The sequence below is a fragment of the Canis lupus genome, chromosome 31, assembly GCF_048164855.1.
Source record: "Canis lupus baileyi chromosome 31, mCanLup2.hap1, whole genome shotgun sequence".
Classification (NCBI taxonomy): domain Eukaryota; kingdom Metazoa; phylum Chordata; class Mammalia; order Carnivora; family Canidae; genus Canis; species Canis lupus.
Window position 1 is genome coordinate 32,393,321 of NC_132868.1, and position 20,579 is coordinate 32,413,899.

Consider the following 20,579-nt stretch of genomic DNA (forward strand, 5'->3'; position numbering starts at 1 on the left):
TATGGGTTAATTTCTTGGCTTTCCATTCTGTTCCATTGGCCAAGGAATACAAATGACCAACGAGTATGCGAAAAGATATTCACATAACTAATCATGAATGAAATGAAAATTGAAACTACAATAAGATATCACCTCATGATGATTACTTTTAAAAAAGATAACAGATATTGGTAAGGATCTGGAGAAATTGATACACTAATGGTGGGCATATAAAATTCTGCATCAACGAAAGTAGTATATGATCCAGTAATCCCACATGGTATATACATATAATCTCATGTGATATATATATCCAAAAGAATGGAAATTAAGATTTTAAGGAGATAGTTGGACTTTCATGTTCATTGAAGCATTATTCACAATAGCCAAGATAAGCAAACAACTATCAATAGATAAATGGATAAAGAAAATGTGGTATACACATACAATAAAATATAAGCATAAAAAGTAGGAAATTCTGTCATATGTAACAATATGGATGACCCTTGAGAACTTAATGCTGAGTGAACTAAGCCAGTCACATAAGAATAAGCACTATATGATACCACTTAAATGGGATATCTAAAATAGTCAAACTCATAGAATCAGAGAGTAGAGTGGTGGTTGCCAGAGTCTAGGGACAAGGTAAAATGGAGAGTTGTTACTCAGTGGGCATAAAATATAAATTATGCAAGATGAATAAGTTCTAGAGATATACTGTACAACATGGTATCTATGGTTAACAATAAACTGTGCACATAAAAAAATTGTTAAGGGAGAAGATTTCATGTTACATGTTCTTACCATAAAAATGGGGAGTACAGGAAAACTTTTGGAGGTGATGGATATTTATCACTTTGATTATTCTTTAAGTTTCACAAGTGTATGCATATGAACAAACTTATCAAATTATATATATTAAATATGTGCAGTTTTTTGCATATCATTATATCTTAGTAGAGATATTTTCATTAAAAAGAATGCTCCAGTTTTACAATTCACAAGATTTTCCTTCATTTTTGTAGGTAGAAATTGTGGGCAGATGAGTGGCCATTTCCTTGGAAGTGTGAGTATTTTTCCAGCTATGAGATGGGCAACATATTATCTAGCAGGTTCTTAGCAGTTCTAACAGAAATTTTATTTATTTATTTATTTATTTATTTATTTATTTATTTATTTATGAGAGAGAGAGAGAGGCAGGGAGGGGTAGAGGGAGAGGGAGAAAGAGAATCTTAAGTGGGCTCCATGCTCAGTGTGGAGCCTGATGCAGGACTCAATCTCACTGCCCTGAGAATATGACCTTGAGATCATGACCCTAGCCAAAATCAAGGGTCAGTGGCCTGAGCCATCCAGAGGTCCCATTTAACAGAAATTTAAAAGGTGCTTCTAAAATTCTTGTAGAAATATAAAGAGTCAAGACGATGTTAATAAAAAACAAACCTGAAGAACTTGACTAGGTATCATACCTTTCTATAAAACTACAGCAATTATGACAGTGTGATATCAGAAAAAAAAATAGACAAATGGACCAATGGAACATATACCAAAAGTCAGACCCACACTTAAGTGATCACCTGGTTTATAACATGGATACTAACATAGTGAATTGCATACATCTGAATTGCAATAGGAGTAGAGTGGTCTTTTAATATATAGTATTACATTATTTGGACATCAGTATAGAACAAATAAATTTTATCTCTATCTCATGCTATATATTAATTCCAGATGAATTGTGCTTCTAAATAAGAAAGTTAAAATAATAGATGTCCTAGAAGAAAACATATGACACTATCTACAGTCAACAAAATACAGTTACTTGGACATGAAAAATACTAATCATAAAGAGAAAAAATCATAGATTGCACTGCATCAAGATTATACATTTCTGGTCATTAAAAAACACTATTTAGAAAGTGAAAAGGTAAGTCACACATTAGTAGAAGATTTTTGCCATAACTATATCCAACATAATATATATAATAAGCAAACAACTAAAATGTCTATCAATAGATAAATGGATAAAGAAAATGTGGTATACACATACAATAAAATATAAGCATAAAAAGAAGGAAATTCTGTCATATGTAACAATATGGATGACCCTTGAGAACTTAATGCTGAGTGAACTAAGCCAGTCACATAAGAATAAGCACTATATGATACCACTTAAATGGGATATCTATATAATATATATATATATATATATATTATATAAACTGTCACATATTTGTAAGGAAGAGATGATCAAGGAAATAAAAAAAAATCTACAGGGGGATGCCTGGATGGCTCAGCGGTTTAATGTCTGCCTTTGGCCCAGGGCCTGATCCCAGGATCGCGTCTGGCGTCGGGCTCCCTGCACGGAGCCTGCTTCTCTCTCTGCCTGTGTCTCTGCCTTTCTCTCTGTGTCGCTCATGTAAATAAATAAAATCTTAAAAAAAAAATCTACAGTAGTCTTAAATGTGTACTTCACGATCCAAATATCCATTCAACATATGAAAAAACACTCCATTTAATTACTGACAGGAAACTACAAAAGAAAAACACAAAATAACACTTCATACTTTCCAGAAGTGCTAAGTAGGCCAAGAATTCCAAATGTTGTGTAGCAACTGTAACCCTCATTTACTTTTGAGAGAATCAATTGGCACAACCAACTCTGGAAAACTAACATACCTACTAAAGCATGCCTCTTGACCCAGTGATTCCACCCTATGTGTATACCCAACAGATTTGCATATGGCTAATGTAAGTCACATACTAGAATGTTCAAAACAACAAATAAAATAAAGGAAACAACTCAAATGTCGATCAGTGGTAATATTAACTATTTTTGGTATATTCATTTGAATTCTATAAGGCAGTGGTTCTGGTTTAGAGGCAATTATTATTTTGGGGTGTTTGACAATGTCTAGAGACACTTTCAGTGGTCACACTTCAGGGAGTCTTATTGCATCTAGTGGTTAGATGTCAGAGATGCTGTTAAATATCTTGCCTTGCACAGGACATTCTGGCATGACAAAGTAACATCTGGCCCCAAATGTGAATAGTGCAACATTAAGAAACCCTGCTGTGGAACTATTAAGCAAACTACACATAACCACATGGACAAAGGAAATGAGACACAGAGGACTTTTATACTGACTGATACCATTTATAAAAACTTCAAAAATCAAAATAATCAAATCCATCATTATGCTAGGACTCAGCTCGGTGGTTATTTCTGATCAGTGATTAGAAGCGCCAGGAAAGGGCTCAATGATACTGGTAATTGTTCTAACCAGCAAGGGTGCTGGTTACACTTTTGTCCTTTGAAAATTAATTTAGGTGTATATTTTCATTTCTATAGTTTTTTATTTCTATATTTTTTGGTGAAAAATTTATTGAAAGTTTATTAGATTAGATATTCCCCCTCTTAATGTCATTCCGGCTACTACTCCATCAATGGTAAAGGTATGTCAGATTTCATAGATCTTGTTCCTTGGAACTATAAAGTGTATAAATTCTTTTCACTTTGTTGGCTGGGGGATCCAGCTCTGTCTAATCATTATACCCAAGCTTAGCTTCAAATCAACTTTTACATATCAAAGGGAAGGACCAGCTCCTCACTTAGCATTACAAAAGGCCAGACTTAGAGATTTTTTTAAAAAGACATCTCACTTTGTTTTTATAAGGCAATTATGGTTTGACATAGTTATTTGACAGAATAATTATTTGTGTGTGTTAGATATACGTACATATCAAGAACCATCCACTTTCAAAGATGGGTAACATGGATTTTTAAACTTTGCTAAACTAATCTACTCTAAGCAAATTGTAATTATTTCTGGGAAGTGGCAGATGTTTTAATAATTATTATTTTATCCCGGAATATAGATACAGATTTAATCACACTTGATATGGTAGAAATACTAGGCAAAAAAGTTGTGCATGAATGTTCATATATTCCAAAATGTATTTTATTTCAAATACAGCACAAAAAATATAACGACATAACCCTTAGTATCTTGTCAAAGAAAAATCATTAGACATTTACAAAACTTATCTTTAAGTAATCGTCAATTTAGGCCAAACAGTAAGGCTTTTACATGACTTTAGGGCAAAATATACGTATGATGTGATATTTTTAAAAACTTATGAAGATTAGGAGAGCAAAATTAGATCACACTTAGAGGGAAGTTTAGGTATCATTTTATATTTATAAAACCAACAATACCTTGTGCAATAACATGGCATTTTTATTACTTAACAAGTAAAATCTGATCTCTGATTTTTTTATGTTCACCTCTATAACACTGGCCAATATCCTCCTCCCTTGCTGTTTGAAGCACCACCTGGGCAATTTCCAATGCCAAATCAATTCAACCTGCTAATAAACCAATAACTAGGTTACCTTTCACTTCAAGGTAAAGAGAGGAGAGAAAAACACTAATCTACTGTGTGGCTAGTTTTCTTTCTAAATCCATGCTATTTAACCTTAATTCGGTCCGCTAGGCAGTCTAGAAATCTCTCTATTTGTCTTCGCTCCCTCTCCTTTTCTTCCTCACTTCTCTTAAATCTCTGATACTGCTAGCACTCTTCATCAGTGTCTGGAGATGACTTACTGGTTTACATACAACAAGGATTGTCAGATGTGCTCTCTTCCACAATTCAGGTACTGGACTGAACAGTTGCCTATAATTTCACTCATCTTGCTCTTTTTACAACTCTCCTCTAAAATGGAATAGAAATGGTTTTTCCAACACTAAAGGTAATCCTTGCACAAGGCCACCAAAATTGACTACCATCTGCTCCTAAGGAACCACACTACCTGTTCCCCATCTATGCTCTGTATTTTCAAGTTCTCTCTCCACTATAGTCTCTTTATAAATGCTCATATAAATACTCATATCCCTGATATTCACCATTTTGTTTGGTCTCATCTATTCTAGCCCTCTCCAAACCTTTCAAAATTTTTACTTCCTTTGTGTCCCTATGTTTCCACTGCCATTCATGCCACAATTGACTGTTTTTTGGCTTCAGTCCTCACTTTTTCCCTGAAACTTGTACTATGATATTGCAATTTTTTTTTTTTTTAAGAAATACAATGGACACTTTTAGTTTTATCAAATCCCTGATGCATTTTACTTATATCCTTCCTTCTGGAAATACACTTAACAGAACCTCCCTGTCACCATACATCCAGAGTTCCCCTCTTTCTAACTTGTTGCAGTTTATCTGGTTTCTTGTAGAACACTCTTCTGTCTCTCATCTTATAATATTAGAGTTTATACGTCCTCTCATAACTCAATTTCCATCAATTCTGATGATTCCTTCTTTTAGAGAGCCAGACACCATTTCTTTCATGAGCTTCAGACTCATATCCAATTGAATAATACTATATATATCACAGTTTGCTCAGGTCCAACATGATTAAAACTGATAACTGTTTGTCCCTCGGTTCTCCTTGTGTACATCCTGCCCCAGATAATACATTATCATCTGGGCTGCTGTCAAAGAAACCCAGCACCATCCTTGTGTCTCTCTTTCCCTCACTTTACACCATAGACATTCCTGAATTCCTGTTGATCCTACTTCAAAATTATATTTTAAAGCCTTCCACTTATCTTCATTTTCTCTGGCACATTATTAAATCAAATAACAGTGTTCTCTCTCCCTGTGATGACTTAAAAATCTCTTAACTAACATTTTTCCATGTTTCTAGGTAGGTCTTTCTCCATTATCGACTCAGAGTAATTTTCCAATGCATTAAACATGTTATAATACTACTTAGCTTAATACTCATAAATAACTTTCTACTGGTATTAGAATGAACTAGTATAAGTTCAAACTTCTTAATAAAACTGAGAAGTTATGCAATTAAATTGATATATTGTAAATGAGAAATCACAACCCATAGGAAAGGGTGATTCCAAAGAGAATCCAAAGAACACACTTGGTAGCAGTTACTGGAAAAATAATCTCACCAAGTTGGATTTCTTCAATTAAACCAGTAATAAGTTTTGTTTTTGGTGTATGTTATGTGTGTACATAGAAAATAATAGCCAAAGGTGATATGATAATCAATTCTAAATATGTGAGAGTAAATGGAGCTGGAGGCTATGCCTACAGCAATGAATCTAGCAACCCTTAAAAGAGGAAGTAGTATAATTTGCTACTCTGTAGTCTAGAGTGATTATTGTAGCTAGTAAATAATAATTAATGAAGTAAACTTTTGAACAGAGATATTTGCTTTTTTCTAAAAGCAGAGAAATAAACCCAGTCCATTCTATAACAAATATTTTCCTTCTCTTAGAGATTCTTGAATAGTACAGAGTTTACAATATAGCAAGCATCACGGGGAAAACAAAATTATTAAATTCACCAAGGCTGATTTCTTAAAATGAGAGTGCCAGTTTCTTCTTAGGTGTAAGGGTGACCAAACTGGTTTGATAATTGGTGAGAGAAAGGAAGTCACCTTTTATCAGAAAAACTTTGTGAAGAAGCTATCATTCCCTATAGAGGTATAAAGAAAGGAAGCCATGGGTGACCTCACTACTCAGATCTGAAGGAAGGGATTTCTAAGAAATTTGGCCAATATCTTTTTATGTGCTGCAATATATACTGAGAAAGGGTGCACATTGACCTGTCTCATTGCTAATGCAGGAATGGCACGGAGACTGGAGAAAGAAGGATTGTTTGAATGGCAAAGAAGCTGTAAGAACAAGCTCACTTCCGTTCCTACTTCACTAGAGGTAAAAAGACAGACCCATTCAAGTCCATAGCCCCCTAGCTATGGAAAACTTTCTATGCAAGGAAACATTCATTATAGCATTTTTAAAATAAGAGAAAGGTCTTGGGTGAAACAGGCCTACAAATCTTGATCTCTGTCCCTGTCCTCCTTAATAAATAGTAGCACCATCCATTCACTTGATAAAGTTAAAATCTTATAGCTATTTTTGACTTTTCCTCTTACCTTCTTTCACTCCATCAGCAAAGCTCGTCAGTTTTATCTTCGAATAAATGATAAACCCTATTCTTCTCTCCTTTCCCCAACAGATATGCTAAGTCAGGTCACCCGGATCTCTTTCTGCTGCATATGGACATAGTCAATGCTTAGTGAAGAACTGATGTTTTTCTTGAAGAATTGCTTGAAATGTATGTCTGCACATACTCATAGAAAGAGTATGTGAAGATGATTCCATTTTATTTTAGTCAAAAAAATAATTTAAAGAACCATAAAATATCATAGAACCATAAAAAAAGAACAAACACTAATTTAAAGCCCATTGCTTAATGAACTTATTCAGCATGATCTCAATTCTATACTCTTTCTCCCTCCCTGCACAACACTTCTCATTAAGAAATTTTACTTATCCTTCATGGTTAATTCAAAATATTCTCTTCTCTAGAAACTGTCTCTCCTTTTTCCAAAGAAGCTACTTCTCCCTCCCCTAAATCTCCATGCATATGTTCCAGCTCTCTCTGTGGAGCTTAAAACAGTTTATTCCTGACATTTGAGTTATTGTTCTGAATACATTTCTTTCCCCTATCAGATTATAAACTCTTTGAAGACATCTCTTTTTAAATATTAAGACACATCAGGCTAGGTTATTGTTACATTAGAATCCCCTCCTTCCACATCCCCCAGTGAGTTAATGTGGTTATCATGTAACTCTTTAAAACAAAAGAATCATAAAACACATATATATAGCATATATCATATTTGAATCCCCTTTATAGCCTTAATTGGTAAGCATTTTATGTAAGTGAATGAAAAGATAAACACATCAATGAAAGAATTAAAAATATGGTGAGTAGTGAAACATTTCTAGCTGGGCAAACTATAAAACAGTAAAATAGGAATGTTTATATTTTATATTGATGCATTTAAAATTTTTATATATCTGTAAGCAGAAATATGAAATTAAGCTTCATATTCCAATACTGATAATGATTTATTACCTGCGCATGCTATAATTGGTTTGTTTAAAGAAGCCACATTATAATCACATTAACTCACTTCAGGGTGTTTAATGTAACAATACCATACCCTGCTGTTTCTTATTACTTAAATGGAGTTGCAATTTGGTTTTCCTGCTGACTTTTCAATTGTATTTCCTAGACAAAGACAGATACTAACTTACATCAAATTATTCTTGTTTATCTAAGGAGAACATTGATCAATACCATGTGATCTGAGGCCAGGTACCTCTTTTTCCCTAATCACACTGCATTTAAACAAAAGTGAAGCTATCTGGCATTTTCAAATATTGGCTCAGTTCAATTTAGCACACACTGGACAGCTCTGATGTGCTGTACTATGCATGCTGTTATATGAGACTTTGAGTATACAATCTAGGTTGGCAGCATAATATTTGCCCAACACTTTGCATATTAGATAAGATGCTTTCATTACTGTATTTAATGCTCAAGAGAAATAGTAACCATTAGTAATAGCAACTAGTTAAATAGGTAAGACAGATAGTATTAATCACAATATATAGTTTTAGACACTAATTCTAAAGATCTAGGATTCCATCAGTGATGCCTCAACAGTTAACTCTGTGCATTTTGCACTACAGAATTTTATGCTCTAAATTAAAACACTGTGTCTGATCTCCTAATCATCTCAACCAACACCTATGTCAGGTTCTACATGTGAATAAAGTGCCCAACACCCTGTCTTAATTCTATAATTTTCATGATGATAGCTTCATGTCATACACTTAGTCTTGTTATCACTCTGAATGATAGAACCTCTGAATTAAAAAGTTTGGAACTATATTTGCTCTCATGGCATTAGTTCTACTCTGGCCAATGAAGCCCTCGACACCCTATACGCTCCCTATCCTTCAGCCTTCTCTTGGCTTCTCTTGTTTCTTTACAAGATGGTGCCACACAGTGACTCACTTTCATTACTCACAGGCCAAAAGTACAAATCCATTTTCCCTCTTGCATCGTCATGCTCCACCTTACAACATCCTTCTGCACAACAGCACTAGACAGGCTCAGTGGAAGGGGGAACAGTGTGGATTGATTCATTTTGAACTCATGATCTGGGTCCTCATTTGGCCCTCATTGTTTCCATCCAAAAATGTTTCTCTAAGAAAGCTTCAGTTCTGAGTCTTTCTCTTCTGTCTCATTTCATTGTGGTTGCTCTTTCTCCCTCTGCTAATGGGGTAGAATTGCACTTCCTTGCCTTCTTAAGGCTTAGGTGTGTTGTGCTTTGCCTTTGAAATGCATATCAGAGCTGTCAGTGCCTTCCCATCCCCTAGGACCTGTCATCCTTTTTGTGCACAAAGATTCATGTGTTTTCACTGCCAAAGTCCAGATCTGCGACTCTCTATGGGCCGCAGGAGCCCCAGAAGCCTGGAATTTTGTACCACCACAATGGAAACCCTAAAATAGTAACTGACAAGTAGCAGGGTATAATAGTGCAGGTTCTGTGAACGGGGTCAGGATAATTTCAAATTTGACTGGCCCAGTCTCCAGAGCTATCTTGATGATGGAGCCAAAATTTCAGGACACTTTGCTTGACATTGCAACATTTCTTGGCTTCCTTTACCTTTGGTCCCACTTCCCCACTGTCTTCCTGGTTTTAATTGTGAACACTTATTACTTATATTACTTTCATATGAGCCATTAGCTCAGAGGCTATTTCTAGGGAACCCAAACTAAAATAAAATACGTGTGGAATTGACATGTGTCATAATTAGGCTTAAAGAGCTCATGTGCAATTTGCCACCTATTTTTTTCCTCTACCCTGATGACTGGCGGTGCTCCAGCTGGTGACTGCTCTGTTGGCCTAGGGCCTAGAGAGAGGAAAATGTGGAGCAGAGCCTACAGTTAACTCATGCTGGACATGTAGCATGAGAAAAAAATGAAACTTTGATGTTTAAAGCTGCTGAGTTATCCCATTATTTGTCAGTATAGCATAAGCTAGTCCATCCTTATGCTGTGGGCATGAGTTCACATTCCTCTTGTATTAATTTATATAAGGATGGGTCAAGATATGCTGTGGTGATAAAATTCCAAAATCCCAATGGCTTATAATGAAAAAGATTCACTTTTCCGTTATGCAGGTTTCCTTACTCCTGGACCCATCCAGATGAATGAGCATACCATGAAACTCGCTGGTTGCCGTGCCGTAAGGAAGGAGCCCTGGATGTCGTTACAATGACATATTCAATCCCAAAGGGATGCACTTGACTTCCTCTCACAATTCATTGGCCAAAACTAGTCAGATGGTGACATGGGGAAGTGGAAGGGCAACCTCACCATGATTCTAGGAGACTATGAGGTGAAAACAATAAAAAAATAGCACTGATGACTGGAACACTTTTCAACTCCTTGACATCTGGCTTGTATGCAAAGAACTCCCAGGATTTGTTATCACCAATGACAAGTTAACATATTTCCACTTTATATTTCTTGAGTTTCCTGTAGCACTTTAAATTGTTGAATTAAATTTATTCATTATTGAATTCTGTGTATTTTTGCCTCTTGTGTCATTAAGGAGCTTTTTATCACAAGTAATGAAAAAAATATCACAGAGTAGTTTATGGATTGACATGTACTGTTTCTGGCTCAGGTAAGAAAGAAGGCTGAGACAAATCTGAAAATTCTCCTACTAAATACCTAGAAAGACTGAGTGCAGATGGTAAAAACAAAAACAAAACCCCACACACACTTCTTTTCCAAGTGGATAATTGAGTCAAGAAGAGAAAGTAAAACACAGAATGTCTTTGTGAATTTAGGGTAGGAGTATTTCTTTAAGCAAATACAAAAAGCAAAAACCATTAAATGAATATTGCAATAAATTCAATGCATTAAAATTTCAGCATTTTGTATCAATTGACATGTAAACATTTTAAAAATAAGAAAAGTCATATATCTGTCAACCATCTATTAGATAAAGTCTTTGAATCAAGAATACCTGGAAAGCTCCAGTAACTAAATAAGAAAAAAAAACAACCAACCAACTAAAAAAGACACAAACTATAAAAATAAGCCTCAGATAATGGAATTTGTATGGCAAAATATACATATAAAAATGACTTAAGTATGTACAACCTCACGACTAATCAGGGAGATGCAGACTATCACCATAACAAAATGTGATTTTTTTTTTTGCCATTAAAATGGGAAAATGTAGTTAAAATCCAATAAATTCAAGTGCTCTTGAAAAAAGAACTCACATACCTTGCTAACAAGACCACAAATTAATATCTCTTTTTGGAAGGCAGCTTTGCAGTATCTAACAAATTTGAAGTTGCATATTCTCTATATCCCAGTAATCCCAGATCTAAAGAGATTCTCCCACATATGCACAGAGACCATTTAGAAAAATGTCTTTGCAGCACTGTTTGTAATAAAATAAATGTGAAAAAATCCTCTAAATATTAGTAACTGCATAAATCCACTAGTGCTTATTCATATAATGAAATATTAGATAGCAAGTAAATTTTTTGAACTAGATTTCCCAGTGTCAAAATCAACATGGCTATGACATATATATATATGTAACACACATATATATACATGTAATGTAATATTGAGGGGGAAAATCAAGTGGATACATATTAAAACAACAATAAAACAATAATACATATTTAAAAACAATACATATTATTTGTGAATCATTAATTTGAAGTAAAAGTATAAATATTTGTCTGTAAATAATTATAAACTTCAGGCTAGTGCTTACCTCTGAGGCTGGGGATGGAGCTCATCAAGAAGTTTGTTTGGTAGCCTCTAAGATGATCCCTGATTATTTTCACCTAATATTCATGCTCTTATATAATCGGTCTTCTTTAGTACGGGCTGGCCCTGGTGACTCACTTTAAAGACCCAAATATGGCAAAAGTAATGGACTATCACTTCAGATTAGTAATAAAAAAACACGGTGACTTCCATTTTTTTTTCTCTCCCTTGCTTGAGGAAACCAGCTGGCATGCTGTGAGCTGACCTTTGGATGGGCCCATATGACAAGGAACTGAGGGAGGCCTTTGGCCAATAGCCAGTGAAGAACTGAAGCTCTCGTTCAAAAACCTATGAGAAATTGAATCCTGACAACAATATATGGGTGATCTGAGAAGCAGATCCTTCTCTAGTCAAGCCATCTGATGAGACCAAAGTCCTGATTGATTTTTGATTATAGGCTTGTGTGATACCTTTAAACAGAGGCACCTAGCTAAGACACAACTAGATTCTGGACCCATGGAAACTATAAATAATAATTGCCTATTTTTTAAAAACCATTAATGGTTTCAGGGCAGTTAAATATCAATAGATAACTAATACAGAAGGGATGGAGAAACAACTAAAAATGTCTTGCAGCCTTGCAAAAACAGCAGGTTTTCACCAGGTTCTCATTCCATTTTTCTGTCCTCAGCCTGACTTTTCCATATTCTGTGATATGCTGGTAGCTAGAGGGCTATGGCAACAGCATGCCTTAATTTCACTCATATCAGCCAGTACTGTTCAGAAAATATAATAGAAGCCACATAAAGAATTAAGATTTTTCTAAATATTATGCTTAAAAAGTAAATAGAATCAGGTAAAATTTATTTTAATAATATATTTTATTTAACCCAATATATTTAAAATATTCTCATTCCAGCATATAATCCACATAAACAAATTAGTGAGATTTTTTTTTAAATTTTATTTTATTCTGTTTTATAAAAGATTTTCTTTTTTTGACAGAGAGACAGTGCACACAAGCAGGGAGAGCAGGAGAGGAAGAAGCAGGCTCCCTGCTGAGCAGGGAGCCCAATGAGGGGCTTGATCCCAGGACCCTAGGATCATGACCTGAGCTGAAAGTAGACACTTAACTGACTGAGCCACCTAGGCACCCCTCTGAGAAATTTTACACAGTCTTTTTCATGCTAAATCTTGTAAATCTGATTTGTATTGAATATATCAACTTGGACATTAAATTTCCATCACAAACATTTGATGTATACTGTATGAAATGTATAATTGAGAAAGTTGATTCATATTTCAAAATTTTTCTTAAAATATATTTTTCCAATAATGAAATTGAGAATCAGTTTTTAAATTTAAATTTAATTAAAATTAAGTAAAATTAAAAGTTCCATTTCTTGGTTGTCCTGGTCACATTTCAATAACCACATGTGGCTAATGGCTACCATACTGGACAGCCTGGCTCTAGAGGATATTTATTATGAGACAGAACTTTTCTTTCCTCCACCTACCAGCCATTTCCTCTTGTGATATTTTGGCTTAAGTTATATGTCCTTTTCTAAACCAATCCCTGTGAAGTGGGATAATATTCCATTTTAGAAATGCTGTTCTCAAATTCTCTGTAGATTACATTTATCTAGAAAGTTTTATTTATTATTGTTATTATTAGTAGTAGTAGTAGTATTAATTATTTTGGAAAGTTGTTTTTTTAAAAAAATGCTTGCATCTCATTCTCACATTCAGTTTTGATAGATTTATTTGGTACTTAGTCCCAAATTGGTATTTTTTAAGAGCTCTCAAGGGAAGATAAATTAAAAATATAGGAAGCCCTACAGGGTGTCTCAGTGGCTTAGTTGGTTGAGTGTCTGACTCTCAGTTTTGACTCAGGTCATGATCTCAGTGTCATGGGATCAAGCCCTACATCAGTCTCTATGCTTAGCAGAGAGTCTGCTTGAGATTATTTCTTTCCCTCTTCCCCCCCTCTGCCTAAAATTAATAAATACATATTTTAAAAAATAGAGAGAGGAGGTCCTGTGTTCCTATTTACCAAGTAAAATATCTCTGGGACAGACCCTGGGCTTTGCTATTTTATTTATTTTATTTTTATTTATTTATTTATTTGCTATTTCTAATTAATTAATTAATTAATTAATTCCATATGATTCTAATGCAAAATCAAGGAAGGGAATAAATGACTGGTTAGAATCAAAGCCCATTCTCAAGATTGTACCTGGGACAGATTTCTCGGACAACACAATGACTTCATGGGGAGGAAAGATGATTATCCCTTGAAGGCATGTTTCTGCCAAGAAGGAGAAATATATTCTGTGTAGATAACCATGTCCACTCCACTTTCTGGGTTTTCTGTCTAATGCTGAGATCTGTCTTTGGTCTTCATCATTGCTGTTATTCTGCTGGTACTCCTTGAATGATGATGTCTTTCTGGGTTCTGTTTGCTACCAGTTTCTTTTATAACTGTACATTTTGCTTTGTTTCTCTCTGTCTCATCTTGGGTTTTGACTACCATCTATAACCTGACAATGTCTGACTCCAACCAGAATAATCCATAGCACTTCTTTGCCTCTTACACTTCAGATGATGACTTGAAAATGCTCCTGATTCATGTATCTTGAATGCCAGACTTGTTTTTTTCACATGAACTTATACTCTATATTAATACATCAATTTTTATTGTTTGTGCTGTAGCAGTTACTATATGTTGAGAAGTTTAATTTATATCCAAAATATTGTTATAATTCTCAGCTATGCAAAGAATTCTTTTGTTTGCTTTTTTTAGAATTCATAGCTACAAAATTTACTTCTGACCACACATTTAGTCCTTTAGCAAGCTACTTGGGTATTCCCCGAGTGAAATCTGAAATGATCCTTGTGTGTGGAGGAGGAGGGAGACCAAAGGAAAAGGCAAATAATTCTAGGTTGGTAGATTGTATGTTCAATAAGCAAGGCAACTGACATATAAGGCTTGTCTTTGACACTCACAAGATGAGTAGATCTTTGCACCCACTTGCCAAATCTTAGTTTATATACAGGACTTATCTAAGTTCAGTCACATATACCATATAGATAGCCTCAGCACCATATCACTATCTCATGACTATGGTCTTGGGGCAGCTTCTGGGAGTGGGGAAGGCAAGAATAATGCACACTTCAAGGATAGGGGAGGGGATGAAAAACCTCCTGGGAATCAGGTCTTCTCAGTGACCTCTCCCAACACTCGACTGCTCATGACTAGCTCTTACATGCCCCCTCTTCCACAATGTGCCCTGAGCAGTCAGCAAGGGGTTTCACTAGCATGGAGGTGGCTCCTTTGGCAGCTATCTGGATGCTCTGGAGGCAGATATCATAGCAACAAAACAGGTAACGTCAAGAGAAAACACAGATGAAAACAAAGATTCCCAAAATCAGTCACAACTTTTTCCATAAAGAGCCTCATAATCCAAAGTTCCCTAAGTGATATTAAGTCCCCTAAGTTAGAGGTTGGATCACTCAGGGTATTCACTTGAGAACTCAAGCAGTTTAATAAGATGATACATTTGCAGACTCATCAGGGTACGAACATAAAACATTCTATTTTGGCTAATGGCACAGGTGACTCCTTGTAAGGCAGTAATAATGTCCAAGGCCATCCTATTTTTGAGGACAGTTTTTTGTATTAGATTCATTTCAGTGTTCAGAAAGGAAATATTTTTGTCATTAGCATTCAAGGCTTGCTGGGTGAATTTAGCAATGGATTCTACAAGTGCTATAATATCTTCGAGGCCAGTGGAGGCAACAATGACAGCGGCCAAATTGATCGTACAGATGGAAAACAGAACATGTCCACCTGGCCTTCAAAAGACAGAGGTTGGCAGTTTTAGAAACTTTACCTGGTTGTAGATACCATACATGTTGGTTGCAGGAAGCAGCACTGTCAGGTGTGTGGAGAGAGCTTGGGGCCAGATATGCCAGACCAGATTCTTCACCTTCTCCCCTCTTCCGACAGTATGTGCTCCTGTCAGATATAGTGCATGTCAACATGTCCAGCTTACAGCAAGATAGCAGGATCCCAGTGGACACTGAGTGTCCCTCCCCAACACTCAGGAGTATGAAGTAACTCATCACCAATCCCAGAGAGACATCCCATCACAAATTCCAGTAGATCATTCCATCCCCAGACATTACAGAACTTGGCATTCTCAGCAGCATGGCACATTAATCTGCCATAAGTCAAGGAGATGGCTGCTTACCACAACTTCTATACCTTTATAGTATTGCGTGCCTTGGCAGGCATCCCTGCTCTGGCATATAGGACAATATATTGGCCTGATTGGTTCAAATGTATTAAAGCCTGAGACAATACTTTAGCCCACCCGACCAACATTATTTTAGCTGTTAGTAACTTAATCTGCTGCTTTAATATTCCATTTTTCTTTTCTACCATCCCTGCTACATGTGGGTTATAGGAAAGATGGAACCTTCATTTAATACCATGTTCTTTTGCTTAGCCCTGCAGGTGAACCCAAAAGTCCTCCCACCACCCCACATCTTGACTTCACAAGAACCAAGTCATGATAATTGACTCTTTGATTTCCCACTGTCCAGGCTTCCCAAGGTCTTTTAGAATGGCCCAACTGTTAGCAAAGGGTTAACAGCCAGGGGTCATGAGTGATCACTAGGTGAATGGCTCTGAGTTTAGCCCATTGGCTGCTGTGGTTTATCCCTTACTGAGAGGCTCTCTTACCTGGAGGAGCTTTGTGTAAACATTTAGGAGCTGCTGTTCTATTGGTATATTTTGAGTTTTTGTCCACTTTTTAGAACTGGGGCCAGAATCCCAAGGGCATTCTTCCCTTCTGTTGTCTCTACCACAAAGCCCAATCCATACTTTGTGGAATTACAGACATACATAACTCAAATGGTAGCCCTGCTAAGGAGATGCCCAGAGCTTTAAATTTGTTTCAGTAGTATTTTTGCCTTCTCAAAGGTGGCTTGCTGTTCTGATCCCTAATCCCATTAGTGCCCTTTCTTTACCAGGCAGTAATAGGGAGGCAGGAACTGGGCCAGGTGAGGAATAAAAGTCCTCCAAACCCTAAAATCTCTATAAAAGATTGCACCTCTTTCACATTCCTAGGGCATTGGATAAGTTTGCACCTTATCAATCACAGCTTCTGGGACATCAGGGATCTTACCTGACCAAACAACTTACAGAAACTTACGGTGGTGCCTTGAATTTTCTGTGGGCCCATCCTCTTCCTTGTGTATGTTCCAGCAAAGCCTTCAAAGTGTGCTGTAGCAGGGATAAATCTTCACATGTTAACCTTGTATCATCAATGTAATAGCCTATTTTACTGGTGTTGGGAAGGGGAGCAGGGACGTCTTGGGCCACCACCCTATAACATATGGAGGGGTTGTGCAGTTAGCCTTGGAGAAGCACTTGAAAGGCCAATTGTTGCCCCTCCCATGTGATGGGCAGATGGGACAGGTGTGAACTGTTGTTCAGATTTTGAGGCTTTCCACAGACTGGCCAACACAGTGTTGTGTCATTAGTCTGTCTGTTCAGATGGGGTTCCTGCAGCAGTGAGATCAACCACATTTGTTTCTGGGTAATTTTTATTACCATTGTCCATTTATAGCCAGTTGGGATAGACTTTTAGCTTTCCAAGAAACTTCTCTGTTCCAGGTCTTTTCAATAGCCTCTACCCATTCTCAGGATTTGTCAGTTTCCCTGAGATCATCATCGGATCATAAATATCTTCTCCTACATCATAAATATCTTGTCCCACAACTCAATTTAGAATGGATATCAGTGTCCTGCACTAGATTATGGGGGTGGATTGGAGAATCTTAGCTTTTATTCCTGCAGTGAATGTGATCTGACAAGACCTTCAAAGATAAGGCCTTGTCTCAGTCTCAGTTCCCTAAGAATTTGCTGCATCTCCTCTGTAGGTTTCCATGGTCTCTCATGACAGGGAGGCTGCTGTCATTGGGCCAAGCCTCTTCTAAGCTAGAATAGAATAACCAACCTATAAGGGAGTGAGTGGCCTATAAGGGAAAATAGTGGCCTATTTTCTCTGCCTCCTGCCTGTTCAGAGAAATGTGTGTCCTCCCATATCCCATAGCTATGCTGACCATGCTGGGCCTCCGGCTGGAACTTGACAGCTGTATCAATAAGCTCAATGGAGGTATCTTCTCTTATCATGAACATTTCCTGAAGACTGCCCCACTGCCTGGGATTGCTGTTGCTGTGCTTTTGCTCTCCTTTTTATTAGTAATTGCACGACACCAAGCTTTTCATCTGTTGCATTATCAATCACAACATCCTTCTCATCACTTTATCAGGATTTTCTTTGCTGCAGTGTGCCCTGTACAGTTTCTCAAGCAGGGCTATTAAAGCAGTCAGTGTTTCAGTACATGCCTGTACTCTCAAGGTGCTCCACAATCATCTGACATATGGGCCACCCACCCCCATAGAGAGGTCACCAGCCAACCCAGGATTTCTCTTTCCCAAGTCCCATTTTTTGGCCTCCTGGCTGACTAGCCAACTGTTGGTTCACAACCTCTTTGGGAGCTTTCTGGGTGGAGAAGGACAAGAAAAGACCAAAGAGTCAGACCACCCCAGGTTGGTAGATGGAAGCTTTAGTTATAATCTAAATATAACTGTATTAGTTATATATTTAGTAACTATATTTAGTTACTAAATATATATTTAGTTATATATTTATATATATTTAGAGGCTTGTCTTCAGTAGTTGCAGGACCACTAGATTTCCACACCTGCCTGCTAAGTTTTTTTTTTTTTTTTTTTTTTTTATTTTTTTTTTATTGGTGTTCAATTTACTAACATACAGAATAACACCCAGTGCCCGTCACCCATTCACTCCCACCCCCCGCCCTCCTCCCCTTCTACCACCCCTAGTTCGTTTCCCAGAGTTAGCAGTCTTTATGTTCTGTCTCCCTTTCTGATATTTCCCACACATTTCTTCTCCCTTCCCTTATTTTCCCTTTCACTATTATTTATATTCCCCAAATGAATGAGAACATATAATGTTTGTCCTTCTCCGACTGACTTACTTCACTCAGCATAATACCCTCCAGTTCCATCCACGTTGAAGCAAAGGGTGGGTATTTGTCATTTCTAATAGCTGAGTAATATTCCATTGTATACATAAACCACATCTTCTTTATCCATTCATCTTTCGTTGGACACCGAGGCTCCTTCCACAGTTTGGCTATCGTGGCCATTGCTGCTAGAAACATCGGGGTGCAGGTGTCCCAGCGTTTCATTGCATTTGTATCTTTGGGGTAAATCCCCAACAGTGCAATTGCTGGGTCGTAGGGCAGGTATATTTTTAACTGTTTGAGGAACCTCCACACAGTTTTCCACAGTGGCTGCACCAGTTCACATTCCCACCAACAGTGTAAGAGGGTTCCCTTTTCTCCACATCCTCTCCAACATTTGTTGTTTCCTGCCTTGTTAATTTTTCCCATTCTCACTGGTGTGAGGTGGTATCTCATTGTGGTTTTGATTTGTATTTCCCTGATGGCAAGTGATGCAGAGCATTTTCTCATGTGCATGTTGGCCATGTCTATGTCTTCTTCTGTGAGATTTCTGTTCATGTCTTTTGCCCATTTCATGATTGGATTGTTTGTTTCTTTGGTGTTGAGTTTAATAAGTTCTTTATAGATCTTGGAAACTAGCCCTTTATCTGATATGTCATTTGCAAATATCTTCTCCCATTCTGTAGGTTGTCTTTGAGTTTTGTTGACTGTATCCTTTGCTGTGCAAAAGCTTCTTATCTTGATGAAGTCCCAATAGTTCATTTTTGCTTTTGTTTCTTTTGCCTTCGTGGATGTATCTTGCAAGAAGTTACTATGGCCGAGTTCAAAAAGGGTGTTGCCTGTGTTCTTCTCTAGGATTTTGATGGAATCTTGTCTCACATTTAGATCTTTCATCCATTTTGAGTTTATCTTTGTGTATGGTGAAAGAGAGTGGTCTAGTTTCATTCTTCTGCATGTGGATGTCCAATTTTCCCAGCACCATTTATTGAAGAGACTGTCTTTCTTCCAATGGATAGTCTTTCCTCCTTTATCGAATATTAGTTGCCCATAAAGTTCAGGGTCCACTTCTGGATTCTCTATTCTGTTCCACTGATCTATGCGTCTGTTTTTGTGCCAGTACCACACTGTCTTGCTGACCACAGCTTTGTAGTACAACCTGAAATCTGGCATTGTGATGCCCCCAGATATGGTTTTCTTTTTTAAAATTCCCCTGGCTATTCGGGGTCTTTTCTGATTCCACACAAATCTTAAAATAATTTGTTCTAACTCTCTGAAGAAAGTCCATGGTATTTTGATAGGGATTGCATTAAACGTGTATATTGCCCTGGGTAACATTGACATTTTCACAATATTAATTCTGCCAATCCATGAGCATGGAATATTTTTCCATCTCTTTGTGTCTTCCTCAATTTCTTTCAGAAGTGTTCTATAGTTTTGAGGGTATAGATCCTTTACATCTTTGGTGAGGTTTATTCCTAGGTATCTTATGCTTTTGGGTGCAATTGTAAATGGGATTGACTTCTTAATTTCTCTTTCTTCAGTCTCATTGTTAGTGTATAGAAATGCCACTGACTTCTGGGCATTGATTTTGTATCCTGCCACGCTACCGAATTGCTGTATGAGTTCTAGCAATCTTGGGGTGGAGACTTTTGGGTTTTCTATGTAGAGTATCATGTCATCGGCGAAGAGGGAGAGTTTGACTTCTTCTTTGCCAATTTGAATGCCTTTAATGTCTTTTCGTTGTCTGATTGCTGAGGCTAGGACTTCCAGTACTATGTTGAATAGCAGTGGTGAGAGTGGACATCCCTGTCTTGTTCCTGATCTTAGGGGAAAGGCTCCCAGTGCTTCCCCAT